Raw genomic sequence first — 17,585 nt, 5'->3', positions numbered from 1 at the left:
ATCGATATCTAGATTTTTATATTATTTATTGTTTTTATTCGGGTCTGGCAAATTTGGCCCACTACACATGCCATTATTGTAACACCCCTTACCCGTTACCGTCGCCGGAACAGGATACAAGGTATTACCAGAACATAACACATATCATTAAACATAACCGAGATATAAATATGTCATCCAATTTGATAGTGCATCGTATAATATATGTCTTGAACAGGATACAAGGTATTACCAGAACATAACACATATCATCGAATGTTCAACCGGGATCTCTCTCTCTATATTTATTTCCATTCTTCCAATAGTCGATTTATATTTTAACATCAGCTAGTATATTTATATAATAGGCTGAAATATGAGAATGTACATGAAATTATTGTAATATTTACATACAAACTTACCTTGGTGCAAAATGTGGAAATTTTGCAATTTAGTCCAAAACTTTTTCCTTCCCCCGTTCGAGATCAATTCCGCGTCTTTCTCGATCTATAATAACACATTTAGCTCATTTAATACTCATACTATTTATTTCAATCCAAAATCACATCATGGAAAAATTACATTTTGCCCCTAACTTTTACAAAATTACAATTTTGCCCCTAGGCTCGGAATTTAATTTCAGCCCTTATTCTTATATTTTATGATATACTGAACATTTTCTCTTCTACAACAACATCAAATTCTCACTCTATCATATAGTTATGAACAATAGGTATTTTTACCGATTATCTTGCTTTTACTCGTTTTCACTTAAAACCGAGTAGCACAAGTTATTTAACATAATTTAAAACCTCATATTCTATCATAAAACATCAAAATACAGAAATTTCACCTATGGGTATTTTTCCAAATATGAACCCTAGGTTAAATTATTACTAGCATAAGCTTAATCGAGCTTCCGGATTCCAAAACGTAAAGAATATTAAAAGCGGGCTTGGAATCACTTACTATGGAGCTTGAAAATTGAAGAAACCCTAGCTATGGAGAGAGGGAGAATTCGGCAGCAACTAAGGAGGAGGATGATCAATTTTGTGTTATTTTTCCCATTTTATTTCATTTAATATCCAAATGACCAAAATGCCCTCCTTACTAAACTTTCAAAAATTCCTTCCATGTCCTAATTTTGTCCATGAACTTAAAATTGGTCAAATTGCTATTTAAGACCTCCTAATTAATATTCCAAAACAATTTCATACTAAAAACTTCCGGGATGCAAATTTTGCAACTTATTCGATTTAGTCCCTACTTTCAATTTAAGCACTTTAAGCATAGAATTTCATCACGAAATTTTCACACAATCATGCAATCATATCATAAACCCCAAAATAATTATAAAACAATTATTTCTATCTCAGATTTGTGGTCACAAAACCACTATTCCGATTAGGCCCTAATTAGGGTTGTCACAATTCTCCCCCTTTGAGATTTTCGTCCCGAAAATCTTACCGATAAAGAGGTTTGGGTTCTGTTTCCTCATAGCTTCCTCGGGTTCCCACGTAGCCTCTTCTATCCCATGTACGTGCCACAATACTTTCACTAAAGCTATACTTTTATTCCTTAACTGTTTAACCTCTCGAGCCAAAATCTTTATTGGTTCCTCCTCATAGGTCATATCCGATCGAATCTCAATTTCATTGGGAAATCACATGTGAAGGATCGAACGATAACGTCAACATTGATACATGAAACACGTTATAAATTCTTTCTAACTCTGCGGTAAGGATAACCGATATGCCATGGTCCAATTCTCTCGATAATCTCGTATGGCCCAATAAAACGCAAACTCAACTTGCCTTTTCGACTAAATCTCAAAATCTTTTCCATGGTGACACCTTCAAGAACACTTTATCACCTACGAAATTCAATCTCTTTTCTTTTTAAATCGCATATGACTTTTGTCGATCTGAAGCGACTTTCAAGCAATCCGAATTACTTTTATTTTCTCTTGGTTTCTTTAACTAGATCAACTCCATGAATCTTTCTCACTAAGCTCGGTCCAATATAAAGGAGTCCGACACTTACGACCATACAAGGCTTCATGACGGTGCCATTTGTATACTTGATTGATAAGCTGTTATTGTAGGCAAACTCAATCAAAGATAGATATTTCTCCCAACTACCTCCAAATTCTAAAACACAACATCTAAGCATATCTTGAGTACCGGATTACTCTTTCCGTTTGACCATCTGTTTGAGGATGAAATGCGGTACTAAAGTTCAATTTTGTACCCAAAGCTTCTTGTAACTTTTTCCAAAATCTCGAGGTAAATCTTGGATCTCTATCGATATTATAGACATAGGTACTCGTGCAACTTCACAATTTCAGCAATATATAATTCGGCTAATTTATCAAGTGAGTAATCAGTGCGTCTTGGTATAAAGTGGGCTGACTTTGTTAATCTATCAACCACTACCTAAACAAACATCCTTCTTTTAGGAGTTAAAGGCAAGCTGGTTACAAAATCCATGGTAATCTTGTCCCATTTCCACTCGAGGCACCATTACGGTTGAAGTAATCTGAAGGCACTTGATGTTCACTTTTACTTGTTGATGATCAAACACTTGGTTACAAATTGAAATGTCCTTTTCATACCGCCACCAATATGACTTCTTTAAATCATTATACATTTTGTGCTACCGGGATGAACGATAAATGACCATTGTGTGCCTCATGTAATATTTTCGAATCAATTTATCATTTTTAAGCACACATATCTGTCTCGAAACATCAAGCAGTCATCCGGTCCAACTCGAAAATCGAGTCGTAACTTCGATTCGCATTGAGTTTTCTTGATCCGCAACTCACTATCATTCTTTTGAGCATCACAAATCAATCGGAGAAATAACGGTTTAGCTCTCATCTCTGCTAAGATTGACCCATCATCGAGACAATGCTAACCCGTGTTCATGGCTCTCAAAGTAAAAGAAATTTTTCGCTTAAGGCGTCAAGAACTACATTTGCTTTTCCGGATGATAATCAATCACTAGATCATAATCCTTTAATAATTCAAGCCATCTTATTGTCAGATTCAGATCCTTTTGATTCATCAAGTACTTCAAACTTTTGTGATTAGTAAAAATTCGGCATTTTCACCGTACAAATAATGTCGCCAAATCTTCAAGGCAAAAACAACAATGACGGTTCCAAATCATGTGTAGGATAGTTCTTCTCATGCGGTTTTAACTGTCTCAAGCATAAGCTACCACTTTACCCCTTGCATCAACACACATCCAAAGCACATCAATGATGCATCACTATAAATTACGAACTCCTTTCCGACTCGGGCTGTACTAAAATTGGTGCTTCATCAATCGTGCTTTCAACTTTTCAAAACTTTGTTGACATTTATCAGTCCATTCAAACTTAACATTCTTTTGCAACAACTTAGTCATAGGAGAGGCAATCATCGAAAATCCTTCAACAAAACGTCTATAATCCGGCTAAGCCTAAAAAGCTTCTAACCTCGGATACATTCTTGGCGGTTTCAATCAACGATTTCGAAATCTTGCTTGGATCCACCGAATACCATCACCGAGACTATATGCCCCAAAATCCAACTTCACAAAGCCGAACTCACTTTTACTAAACTTGGCAAACAGTTTCTTTTCTCTCAAGATCGCAATATAGTTCTCAAGTGTTCGCATGTTCGACTCATCTTGAGAATAAATTAAAATGTCATCTATAAACACTACTACAAACTTATCCAAATATGGCCGGAAGATCCGATTCATTAAGTCCATAAATATAGTGGAGCATTTGTTAAGCGAAAGGCATCACAAGAAACTCATAATGTCCATACCTTGTCCTAAAGGCGGTTTTCGCACATCGACTCCTTAACTCTCATTGGTAATAACTAGACCTCAAATCAATCTTTGAAAACACTGTGGCCCCTTTAACCGATCGAATAAATCATCAATCCTCAAAGAATGGGTACTTGTTCTTTATAGTCACCTTATTGTCGACGGTAATCAATGCAAAGTCTCATTGAACCATCCTTCTTCTTACGAATAATACAGAGCACCCAGGAGAGAAACTCGGTCTCACAAATCCCTTGTCCGTTAACTCCTGCAATCGAGCCTTCAATTCTTTTAATTCAATGAGCCATTCTATATGGAGCAATCGAGATCGGTGCGATGCCGCAACAAATCAATGGCAAAATCTATCTCTCTGTTCGGAGGCAACCTGCAATTCCTCCGAAATACATCCGAAACTCACAGACTATCGTCAGATCGATTCAAATTTCGGTTGAGGCAACTCAATATTCATTACATAAGCCGGATAAGCTTTACACCCTTTTCTCATGTATTTCTGTGCAGACATGTGGGAAATCACCATAGGCAATTTATTTGATTCATCTGTTTCAACCCACGAAATTTCTCCATTTTCACATTTCAACTCTAGTGTCTTTTGTTTACAATCTACCTTAGCATCATACAATGTTAACGGTCCATTCCCAAGATAACGTCAAACTCACCAAATGGTATGACATCAAGTTGGCGGAAAAGCAGTGACCTTGAATCATTAATGGGCAATTCTTGCAAACCTTGTCAACTAGCACATATTGGCCTAAGGGGTTCGACACTTTAATCGTAAACTCAATAAATTCAACAGCAACTTTTATTGGATACTAAATTCATGCAAATATAGGAATGAGTGGACCCGGATGAATCAATGCAATAACAATAGTATCATAGAGAGAAAATGTACCAAGAATGACATCGGAGATGATGCATCTTCTCTGCACGTATAGCATAAGCTCTAGCAGTGCTCTAGCTTCGATCTTGCCGTTAAATCTTTCATCACAGTTTACTACTAGTCCCACCTCCAGTATTTCTCGGTGGTCTACCTCTACTAGCGGTGGTATTCATCTAGCACTCAAATCTTTCTTCTTTAACTTTCTCTAGACAATCTCTAATAAAATGCTCGCGAGAACCGCTTTTGAAACAAGCTCGCTCGGTCCCCAACACTCACCATAATGTTGCTCGCCACATTCTTCGACACTCGGGCTTTCTAGGTCGCACATTACCCACACTTGCCACCAAGTAGCTTGAGCTTTAGACCCGAATATGCTCTACCACGATCTCTGTGTGAATTTGAAACTGTCATTCGAGGGTTTGTCTCTTTGGACCTCTTTGGTTGAGATTGAAATGGCTTGGTTATCTGTCTTTTTTCGACATCTCGGGCCTCAATAGCAGCTTTTCTTCTTTCTTTGTTCAATTCTTGACTTTAAGAGCTCGATCAACCAATACTACAAATTCTTTCAACTCCAAAATTCCTACAAGCACTTTAATGTCCTCATTCAGCCCATCTTCAAATCTTCTACACATAATGGCCTCGGTGGACACACATTCTCAGGCATACTTCTTGAGTCTTACAAATTCGCGTTCATACTCTGCTATGAGACATTTTCCCTGCTTCAATTCAAGGAACTCCTTCCGTTTTTGATCAATAAATCGCCGACTTATGTATTTCTTTCTAAATTCTTCCTGGAAGAAATCCCAAGTAACTTTTCTTTTGGCACCACTGCAACCAAAGTCTTCCACCGGTGGTAAGTCAATCTCTCAAAAGTGATACAAGACACTTTAAGCATTCCTCGGGTGTACATGAGAGCTCATCAAATACACGGGTAGAATTTTCAAGCCGAATTCCGCTTTCTCGGGATCATCATCGACCTTTGCTCTAAACTCTTCTACCCTTGTTTTGAATCTTGTCAACCGGAGGCTTGTTCATTCTTACCAAATCTATACCTTGAGCACTCTGAGAATCGTCCGAGGTATAGGAGGGGTGGAGGAGGTTGAGCATTTGGATTTGCTCGAATAAATTCAAGATACCAATTGTTCATCATTTGGAGAAAGGCATCCCGAGCCTCATCTCCTTGTCTCAATGTCTCGGTCTACTTTCCACAGATCACGGTCCCTTGTGCGGAGCCGGCGCATTAGCAAAGATCATCACCGCAGTTCCTTCAGGATCCATTACTATATTAAAACAAAACACGCTTTAGAATAATCGAGTCACCACACTATCACAATATTTTTATGGCATGTATAGCTAGACTTTTACACACACTTTATTAGTCCGAGAACCGACTAAACCATAGCTCGATACCACTAAATGTAACACCCTTACCCGTTATCGTCGTAGGAACAGATACAAGGTATTACCGAACATAACACATACCATTAAACATAACCGAGATATAAATATGTCATCCAATTTGATAGTGCATCGTATAATATATGTCTTGAACAATATTAGCCAACTTTAATGGCTTGTACAAAGTAGCTGGTCGAAATCAGTAACTAATATTTTAAACCTAGACAAATATGACACGTAACAAAATAATTAAGCCTACTATACATGTCATAATTCAAAACGTTTAGTTCAAATACCCTAAAGTATGATAGTGCGGGTAGATCTTCACGATCCTTAACTCCCGAGTAGGCAAGGACACTATAAGACAAAAGAGAGAAACAAAGTAAGCTTATAGCTTAGTAAGTAAGTATGTAAATACTAATTAAAGAATCTAACATGTTTACACAACAATTCAAGTATATCTACTTTAACTTCACTATTCATTCCACTTTGATTAAGTTGTCTCTGCGTCATATTCACTAAATAAATCATAACTCGAGATACAAAACTCAAATTCAAATCCGTAAAATTTCCTGAATCTAGACTCATAAATATTTTTGCTAATTTTTTCTATAATTTTGGTTCAGCCGATTAGTACAGTTTATTAGTTAAAGTTTCCCTGTTACACAGCTCGACTAATCGACCTCATTCACTATGAATTGAATTTCTCTCAGTACACAATTCAAACAACCCTGAAGTCTATTTCATTTAAAACTAGTCTCAATAAGGAATTTAGGCATGTAAACTATATTTCTTAATTTGCTTTGTACAATTTTTAATGATTTTTCAAAGTTGGAACAGAGGATCACGTATTCATCCTAAGCAAGTCACATACAATTGTAAATATCTCAAAATATAGAATTCCTTTGCTTGCTCTGTTTCTTTTATATGAAAGTAGACTCATTAAACTTTAATTTCAGATCTCATTCAACCTCTAATTACATTCCTCCTATTTTTGGTGATTTTTCAAAATCACGTCACTGCTATCATCTAAAAACAATTTTAATGCTAATTTCACTCTTTCACACATTCTTTATGCTAACCTCATTTTATCTTATATATGTATATACCACAAATCATTTTCACCACATTTCATTCACCATAAGTGTAGGTCCAAACCACAATATCACCACAAAACCATCCCGTTGAACAATTCGGATCAATCCTCGATATTTAATGGTTTCAAAGACACCCCACCATCATACTTCGTTTAGTTCGGCTCTCTTGTACACATGGTGAACACTTAGTACCACTCATGCGACCTAACCGATTTGTCTCGTAGCTCTCTTGTCTACATGGTGTCCTTCACTTGGAATCACGCATGCGACCTAGCTACATTTATCTTTCACGTAGCTCTCTTGTCTACATGGTGTCCTTCACTTGGAATCACGCATGCGACCTAGCTACATTTATCTTTCACGTAGCTCTCTTGTCTACATGGGATACATCTCGTATCACACATGTGACCTAGCTACTCTGAGGTGTCTCGTAGCTTTCTTGTACACATGATGTGCACTCAGCATCATACATGTGACCTAGCTACGCTCCTCTATTTCATTCGATCTCTAGAATGTTCAACCGGATCTCTCTCTATATTTATTTCCATTCTTCCAATAGTCGATTTATATTTTAACATCAGCTAGTATATTTATATAATAGGCTAAAATATGAGAATGTACATGAAATTATTGTAATATTTACATACAAACTTACCTTGGTGCAAAATGTGGAAATTTTGCAATTTAGTCCAAAACTTTTCCTTCCCTGCTCGAGATCAATTCGCGTCTTTCTCGATCTATAATAACACATTTAGCTCATTTAATACTCATACTATTTATTTCAATCCAAAATCACATCATGGAAAAATTACATTTTGCCCCTAACTTTACAAAATTACAATTTTGCCCCTAGGCTCGGAATTTAATTTCAGCCCTTATTCTTATATTTTATGATATACTGAACATTTTCTCTTCTACAACAACATCAAATTCTCACTCTATCATATAGTTATGAACAATAGGTATTTTTACCGATTATGCTGCTTTTACTCGTTTTCACTTAAAACCGAGTAGCACAAGTTATTTAACATAATTTAAAACCTCATATTCTATCATAAAACATCAAAATACACAAATTTCACCTATGGGTATTTTTCCAAATATGAACCCTAGGTTAAATTATTACTAGCATAAGCTTAATCGAGCTTCCTAATTCCAAAAACGTAAAGAATATTAAAAACGGGCTTGGAATCACTTACTATGGAGCTTGAAAATTGAAGAAACCCTAGCTATGGAGAGAGGAGAATTCGGCAGCAACTAAGGAGGATGATGATCAATTTTGTGTTATTTTTCCCATTTTATTTCATTTAATATCCAAATGACCAAAATGCCCTCCTTACTAAACTTTCAAAAATTCCTTCCATGTCCTAATTTTGTCCATGAACTTAAAATTGGTCAAATTGCTATTTAAGACCTCCTAATTAATATTCCAAAACAATTTCATACTAAAACTTCCGGGATGCAAATTTTGCAACTTATTCGATTTAGTCCCTACTTTCAATTTAAGCACTTTAGGCATAGAATTTCATCACGAAATTTTCACACAATCATGCAATCATATCATAAACCCCAAAATAATTATAAAACAATTATTTCTATCTCGGATTTGTGGTCACGAAACCACTATTCCGATTAGGCCCTAATTCGGGTTGTCACAATTATAACCATAATTGATTTACCCCATATATATTTATATATATATACTGAAATGGGTCGATGGATAATGATTTATCTCCGCCAAGCTTTCAATCCAACAAGTCTCTAAATTACTATAGAACAGGGGAAGATAAAATAGACTAAGCATGTAATGCTTAGTAAGTTCGTATAACATGGTAATTAACTTACCAGTCATTCAAGTTCAAGAAAAACATACAAGGCACATTCAAGCAATTTGATCATGAGCCTTAACACATATCCTCATCACCCTTGTTAGTCATATATTTTATATAAATATCAAGAAACATGTATGGGCTCAATAATAATTAGATTTCCAAGTACATATACTTTCCACATCATGTATTCATATTCATATACAAATCATATTCCAGTATTTCAAGCACATTTTCATAATAATTTGTCTCGAGTTCAAATTGTTTCATGTCGGAACTTTTCCCATTAAATCATTCGGAATATCATGGATGATTGTAAACTGAAAAATATATAGGATTTTTCCTATATAAATTATTACCTTTTTCTTAAATTTGTTGTTAAAACCAAGTAATTGTTTAATAAATTAATGAAATATATGAAAAATATGAAAATAGGACATAGAAATTATTAAAATGTGATTTTATGCTTTATTATATAGTTTTAATACATAAAATGGCTTATTTTATATTAAATTGAGCATATTATATTTTTATGACATAAAGTAGGCCATGCATGATTAAATTAAATAATAAAATATAAAATTATATTTAATAATTCAATTTAAAATATTTCATTAATAATTTGGGTTTTAATTAGTTTAATTAAGTTGGTAAAATTTAATTCTTTGGTCCTCTAACTTATTGATTTATTTTTGGATAGGTCTGAGAGCTTTAATTTGATTACAAAACCGTCCAAATGGAGGACGAAGTCAACCCAAAATTCGACTGAATATGGAGGTTCATATACCATCTTTTGGTTTAATTACACAAGGTCCTTGAAGAGTTGAAGAAATCAGAGATTTGCCCAACGATTTGCTGGTGACCGAGTCTTAGTCCTGAGCTGTTGTGGCACTCAAATTGACCAAGAATCAAGCAAAATCAGCCACATTCCCTCAACTCATGGCCAACCACCCTTGGAAGGAGTTTTGAAAGATGGACACTCATATTTTTAACAAACTAGCTCCCATGCCTAACCTATAAGTAAGAGCCCCTTTCTCACTTTTTCAATCATCCCTCATCCCTCATCCCTCATCCCTCATTCATTCATCATTCTCTCCTCTCTCAATTCTTTTAGTTTTCTTAGCCCTCACGCCTATCATCATCTTTGTATAAATATTTTGAGCAAATTAGCCTCTTAAAGAACCCTTGGTCAGCCACCTTGGAGAGCCATCAAAAAGGAGCAAAGTGAAGGAACGAAGGAGCCCTCATCAGTCAGAGTCTTGGGTGGCAGCCACTCTGAATTGGGTTTAACCTTTCTTACTTTAATTTAATTCAAGAATGTTTGCTATATGTTCTTTGTTCTTGTTTACAACAATGATAGCTTAATTTTATTTAACCTAGGATAATTGCTTTGATTTAATAATAATTATTTGATTCATGCTTATAATATTTGTGCCTCAATCGATCATGTTTTCAATTAAAATCAAGTCTGTATTTCGTTTATACGTGATTGAAATGCACCTGAATTAGCTGTGCGATCCTAACCAGATGATGGCTAATGGACGCATAATTGAAATGTGCATGCTCAATTAGATCCTAACCTAATTAAATTACAAGTTGCATAACATCCCTAACAAGGCTCTGTTATCTGCATAGTTTTTAGATTTGTATGATTAAACTATTTCAAACCTAACACGTCCCTATTACTCAGCACGAATACTAAGAAACCCTTAGTAAATAAGGATCAGTAAAATGCGTATTTACTAAGTAAAAGATTTCGAAAGGACCTAACGTGGTTTCCAAACTCATGAAAGATCGAGTTGCCATGGAATGTTTTTCGAATATTGATAAGCATGTTGATAATAATTTGACTTTAATTAAAGTAATCATCCTAGCTTATTTATGTTATAATTGTTGCTTATTGTGTTAATTTTGCTAAAATCTATATCATTCATATAGTTTGCATACTTAGGATAAATTGCATTAGGGATCATTACATTTAGTTTCATATACTTAATTTTTTATTACTTCTCAATTATATTGTTTTTATTTATCACATTGTTAATACACTTTTACAAATTAAGTGACTTAGCACAAATACAATCCCTGTGGAGACGATAACTCGATACTTACTTATTACTTGATAATGACTGTGTACACTTGCACAAACCCGAATGTTACAAGTTTTTGGCGCCGTTGCCGGGCATTGTCAACTGTTGCCATAGTCATTTTTTGTGAAATTATTTATTTTCAATTTGGTTATTTCTAACAGTACTAACTTATTCTTTTTAATTTTGTAATTTTCTTTCCAGGTGTTTATGAGCATAGATTGGATTATCAATTTACTCCCAGTAGACCCTGAAATTGAGCGAACTTTTAGACAAAGAAGACGTGAATGGATAGCTCAGAGATAGAATGAGATGGACCTTGGAAATCAAAATCAAGACCAAGGTAATGAAGCCGAACATGCATGAAATCCTATCCTCATTACTGATGATAGGGATCGATGCATCAGACAATATGATGTGCCACTTTTCAATGAGTTAAATCCAGGAATTAGAAGGCCAAATATTGAGGCAACCCAATTCGAATTGAAACCAGTGATGTTTCAAATGCCACAAACGGTGGGCCAATTTAGTGGTATGCCCACAGAAGATCCACATCTCCACATTCGATTGTTTATGGAGGTGAGTGACTCATTCAAGATAGGCGGTGTGACTGAAGACGCACTGAGGTTGAAGTTGTTTTCGTACTCGTTGCGAGATCAAGCATGAGCATGGCTCAATTCATTGCCACCAAGTTCTATATCTACATAGCAACAATTAGCATAGAGAGATTTTTTGTTAAGTATTTCCCGCCTAGTAAAAATGCTAAGTTGAGGAACGAGATCACAACTTTCCAACAATTGGATAACGAGTCTTTGTATAAGGCTTAGGAGCGATTCAAGGAGTTACTTCGTAAGTGTCCTCATCATGGGATTCCTTATTGTATCCAGTTGGAGATATTCTATAATGGTCCCAATGCACATATAAGATTGATGGTAGATGCTTCTGCGAATGGTGGAGCTTTGTCTAAGTCTTATAATAAGGCTTATGAGATCATCGAGAGGATTGCGAGCAACAATTATCAATGGCCAACAAATTGAATAGCTTCAGGAAGACGTGTAGCCAGAATTCATGAAGTTGATGCTCTCACTTCGTTATCAGCTCAGGTGTAATCTATTTCCTCTATGTAAAGCAGTTTACCGCTAATGGTGCCAATAATTTTACAGCTCAGCCACCAAGTCCGTTTGAAGTATTTTCCTGTGTGTACTGTGGGGAAGGTCATTCTTTCTAGAATTGCCTATTGAATCCCGAGTCAGTATACTATATGGGGAATCAATATCAAAATAGGAGTGGACAAGGACCCCAGTCCAACTTCTATAATCTTTCATGGCATAATCACCCCAAATTTTCTTGGAGAAACTAAGGAAATGGACCAAACAACAACTTTATGTAGCATAAACCCAACCAATCTCAGGGGTTTAATCAGCAAGGTCCAAAACCACCTCAAGCTGAATCATCAAATAGTTTGGAGAACTTGTTGAAAGCATACATGGCGAAAAATGACGCTTTGATCTAGAGTCAAGCAGCAACACTGAAAAATTTGGAAAACCTAATGGGTCAGTTAGCTACGGAGCTTCGTAATAGACCATAAGGAACTCTGCCAAGTGATACTGAGAATCGAAGAAATTTGGGTAAAGAACATATCAAGGCAGTGGCATTGCGAAGCGGTAAAATTCTGGAACCCCGATTGATTAATGTTGAGGATGAGCCTGTTGAAAAGGGGGAAAGTCAACCAACTGTTGAAGTACCTATACTAAAAGAGTCAAAATCTGCAAAGACTGACAAGGTAAATCATAACTTAATGAATTCAAATACTTTAACATCTTCTTTGGATGCAGATTTACCTATTCAGAAGAGTTTTTCGGTTCAACCAAAAGTTCCATCACCTCTATATCCACAAAGATTGTAGCAACACAAGTAGAAATAGGAGGTGCAATTCAAGAAGTTTTTGGATGTTATGAAGCAATTACACATTAAAATTCCATTTGTAGAGGATTTAGAACAAATGCCGAATTATGTGAAGTTTATGAAAGATGTACTATCCAATAAGAAATGACTAAGTGAGTATGAGACTGTCGCTCTGACAAAGGAGTGCAGTGCTTTCCTGCAGAACAAGCTGCCACTGAAATTGAAGGATCCAGGAAGCTTTACGATACCCTGTAACATTGGTGAATCTTATTGTGGTAAAGCTTTGTATGACTTAAAAGCAAGTATAAACTTGATGCCTAAGTCTATTTTCAATATGCTACGGATAGGAGAAGTAAGACCTACAACTGTGACGCTCCAACTAACGGATCGATCTTTAGCATACCCCGAAGGAAAGATCGAGGATGTTTTGGTAAGAGTCGATAAATTTATTTTTCATGTTGATTTCATTATTCTAGATTTTGAAGCAGATAAGGAAGTGCCAATTATCCTTGGGAGACCTTTCCTAGCCACGGGAAGAACGTTAATTGATGTATAGAAAGACGAACTCACCATGCGAGTTCAAGACAATCAAGTAACTTTTAAAATTCTTAAGCGATGAAATTTCCCGATCCGAGAAAAGAGTTCTCAGTTATGGAAGAAATAGAAAACTTTATTTCTATAGAAAGCCATCTTGAAGAAAATCCATTGGAGAAAGCCTTAGGGTTTGACCCTTTGGAGGATGAAGAAGGTGAAGAAAACATGGCTGTGATAGAAGCCAACCTAAGGAATTTTATAACATGGCTTTGATAGAAGCCAACCCGAGGAAATTTATTCAATCCACACGATTTGAACCGTTGGAGTTGGAAGTTAGAGAATTTGTGCAACCCAAATTGTCAATCGAAGAACCACCTACACTCGAACTAAAGGTACTTCCTTCCCATTTGAAATATGTTTATTTAGGTAATTGTTCTACTTTACCTGTGATTATTTCAGTCGAACTAACAAAAGATCAAGAGGAGCAATTAATTTCTGTTCTAAAGAAATTTAAAAAAGCAATTGGTTGGACTATAGCTGATATTCGAGGTATAAGCCATTCATTTTGCATGCGCAAAATTATTCTAGAGGAAGGTGAAAAAGCTCAAATTGATGGGAAAAAGAGGCTTAATCCTATTATGAAGGAAGTTGTGAGAAAGGAAGTGATCAAATGGCTAGATGCAGGAATCATCTATCCTATTTCAGATAGTTTGTGGGTAAGTCCGGTATAGTGTGTGTCGAAGAAAGGTGGAATTACGATTGTTGAGAATGAGCGTAAAGAATTGATCGGAATAAGAACTGTTTTTGGTTGGAGAATTTGTGTTGACTACAGAAAGTTGAATAAATCCACTCGGAAGGACCATTTTTCGTTGCCTTTTATGGATCAGATGCTAGATCGACTGGCAGACAATGAATTCTATTATTTTTCAGATGGTTATTCGGGATATAACCAAATAGTTTTCGCTCCGGAAGACCAACATAAAACAACCTTTACTCATACGTACGGTATGTTTGCTTTTAGGCGAATGCCTTTTGGTTTATACAATGCACCTGCAGCATTCCAACGATGCATGATGGCAATATTCACTGATATGATTGAAAATTTTGTTAAGATTTTCATGGATGATTTTTCTATTTTTGGTAACACTTATGATATTTGTTTGAGTAATTTAGCTAAGGTACTGAAGAGATGCGAAGTGACGAATCTAGTCCTTAACTGGGAGAAATGCCATTTTATGGTTAAGGAAGGGATTGTCTTAGGGCATAGAATTTCAAAGAAAGGATTTGAAGTCGACAAAGCAAAGGCGGACGTAATTGAAAGATTACCAGACCCAATGAATGTGAAAAGATTTAGAAGTTTCTTAGGCCATGTCGGTTTTTACCGAAGGTTTATCAAAGATTTTTCAAAAATGTCTAAACCACTATGTTCATCGTTAGAGAAAGATAAAGTGTTCGATTTCAACAAAACATGTTTAGAAGCTTTTGAAGAGTTGAAAAAACGGTTAATCTCAGCCCTAATAATCATTACACCCAATTGGAGCACACATTTTGAGTTGATGTACGATGCAAGTGATTATGTTGTTAGAGCTGTGATAGGTCAAAAAAGGAATAAAGTGTTCCACCTCATTTACTATGCAAGTAGAACCTTGACGGGAGCCCGACTCAATTATACAGTAACTGAAAAATAACTATTTTCTATAGTTTTTGCTTTTAACAAATTCTGCACATATCTTATAGGTACCAAAGTTACAGTATTTACTGACCATGCGGTCATTAAATACTTGCTCATGAAGAAACATGGAAAACCGAGGCTAATTCGTTGGATACTTTTACTCCAAGAATTTGACCTTGAGATCCAAGACAAAAAAGGTGTTGAAAATCAAGTAGCTGATCATCTGTCGAGGTTGAAGCAAGATGAGGTAACTCGATCACATGTGCCTATCAATGAGAATTTCCCAGAGGAGCATTTATTTAAGGTGAGTCGAATTCATGAAACACCTTGGTTTGCTGATTTTGCTAATTATCTTGCATGTAGAATAATTCTTTGAGAATTGACATACCAACAAAGGAAGAAATTCCTTCATGATAGTCGGTATTATTTCTAGGAGGACCCGTTCTTGTTTAAACAGTGTGTAGATAATATAATCTGAAAGTGTGTAGCTGAAAGTGAGATTGTTGAGATCTTACATCATTGCCATTCATCTCCAAGTGGGGGACACTTTGGTGGTACACGTACCGCAACAAAGATTTTGCAAGTAGGTTTCATTTGGCCTACACTATTTAAAGATGCTTATGCTTATGTGAAGAACTGTGATAGATGGAAAAAGAGTGGAAACATATCATGGAGGAATGAGATGCCCTTAACAAACATTTTGGAAATTGAATTATTCGACGTATGGGGCATTGACTTCTTAGGACCGTTTCCTTCTTTATATGGGAACAAATACATCTTAGTTGCTGTGGATTATGTGTCCAAGTGGGTTGAAGTTGAAGCATACCCTACAAATGATGCTAAGGTAGTCATGCGATTCCTACATAAGCATGTGTTTACACGATTTGGGACACCAAGAGCTATTTTTAGTGATGAAGGTTCTCACTTTGTGAACAAATGGCTTAATTGGTTGCTTGACAAATATGATGTGAAACACAAGATTGCTACTGCTTATCACCCTCAGTCTAATGGGCAAGTTGAAAAAGTGAGCCGTGAGATGAAAGGTATCCTTGAAAAGGTAGTATGCCCTAGCAGAAAAGATTAGTTTCGAAGGCTAGATGATGCATTATGGGCCTATCAAACAGCATTTAAGACATCTTACCGGTTGGCTTTTGGGAAGAAGCCATTAGAGTTGGAGAATAGAGCTCACTGGACTTTGAAGAAATTGAACTTCGATCTTAAGCAAGCCGGTGAGAGAAGGATGTTACAACTGGATGAGATGGAAGAGTTGAGGTTGTTTTCCTATGAGAATGCCAAAATGTGTAAAGAAAGATAAAAAAAACATGGCATGATAGTCATATATGACCTTGTGAGTTTAAAGAAGGTCAAAAGGTTTTATTGTTCAATTCAAGGCTGAAGTTATTTCTTGGGAAGCTGAAATCCCGATGGAAAGGACCTGATACCATCTATCGAGTTTATTCTTATGGAGCTGTTGAATTATACGAAAATCACGGAGGTACATTTAAAGTTAATGGTCAACATCTCAAACATTATTGGGATGGTGAAGTTGGGCGAGTTGAATCCTCGCTCAAATTAACAGACCTTTGATTTTTGGAACGACGGAAATGTGCAAGTGTACATAATTGCAACAAGTTATAAAGTGACAAGTAAATGTCGAGTTATCGTACCCACAGGGACTGTGAAAAGGATTATTTATGAATGCAATTTAAAACACTATGATGAATAAAAATATTTTGTTTAAAGAGGGTGATTAAAAACTTAAGAAAATTAAAATAAATAAATAAATGAAGTAAAAGAAAGTTCCAATGCATGATTTCAAAATAAGATTTAATCAAGATGATATAATTGTGTTGGATTAATTACACTTCTCATCTTAGAATTATTAAGCTTATGTTTATATTGTTACGAATAAAATCACGGCAACCCGGTAATTTGCTAACTTATGAACATACTTACATACCAAAATTCATTCATCTCTTGACATATCCCTATGTCAATTCAACCGACTAAACAGATTCTAGTAAGCAAACATGTTATTGCACATACATACTCATTAAACTAAACTAACTTCTTGCATATCCCTATGTCAATTCAAACGATTAATTAAATCTAACAAGCATAAAAAAGACTATGTGAGGTAACAGGGTATCCCTACCTTGAAACAGTTTAATCACAATAATCTTGCAAGTTATGCAAGGCAATAATATCGCCAGATACATTGCTAATTTAACCTTCAGCTATCTTAGAAGAATAAACATGCACTGATCAAGTACTGTGTCAATTAATTACAATTTCAATTTGTTTAAATAATTAATTCATTAGTTACCTCACAGTCGTAACGCAAGAATAACTTAGGCATGATTTTAC

General features: G+C 35.6%; 1 non-coding gene and 1 pseudogene across 1 annotated transcript; one reads left to right on the top strand and one right to left on the bottom strand.

Annotated features, from left to right (window-relative positions):
- Positions 1 to 15,586, top strand: part of LOC128280564 (uncharacterized) — an 89,470-nt pseudogene extending 73,884 nt beyond the window's left edge.
- LOC128282112 (small nucleolar RNA R71) lies at positions 11,872 to 11,978 on the bottom strand. The gene has a single exon (XR_008272379.1). It is a non-coding gene; the product is annotated as a small nucleolar RNA R71 (small nucleolar RNA).
- Positions 15,587 to 17,585: the final 1,999 nt, after the last annotated feature.

The sequence above is a fragment of the Gossypium arboreum genome, chromosome 1, assembly GCF_025698485.1.
Source record: "Gossypium arboreum isolate Shixiya-1 chromosome 1, ASM2569848v2, whole genome shotgun sequence".
Lineage (NCBI taxonomy): Eukaryota > Viridiplantae > Streptophyta > Magnoliopsida > Malvales > Malvaceae > Gossypium > Gossypium arboreum.
This window is presented reverse-complemented; position numbering and strand designations above follow the sequence as displayed.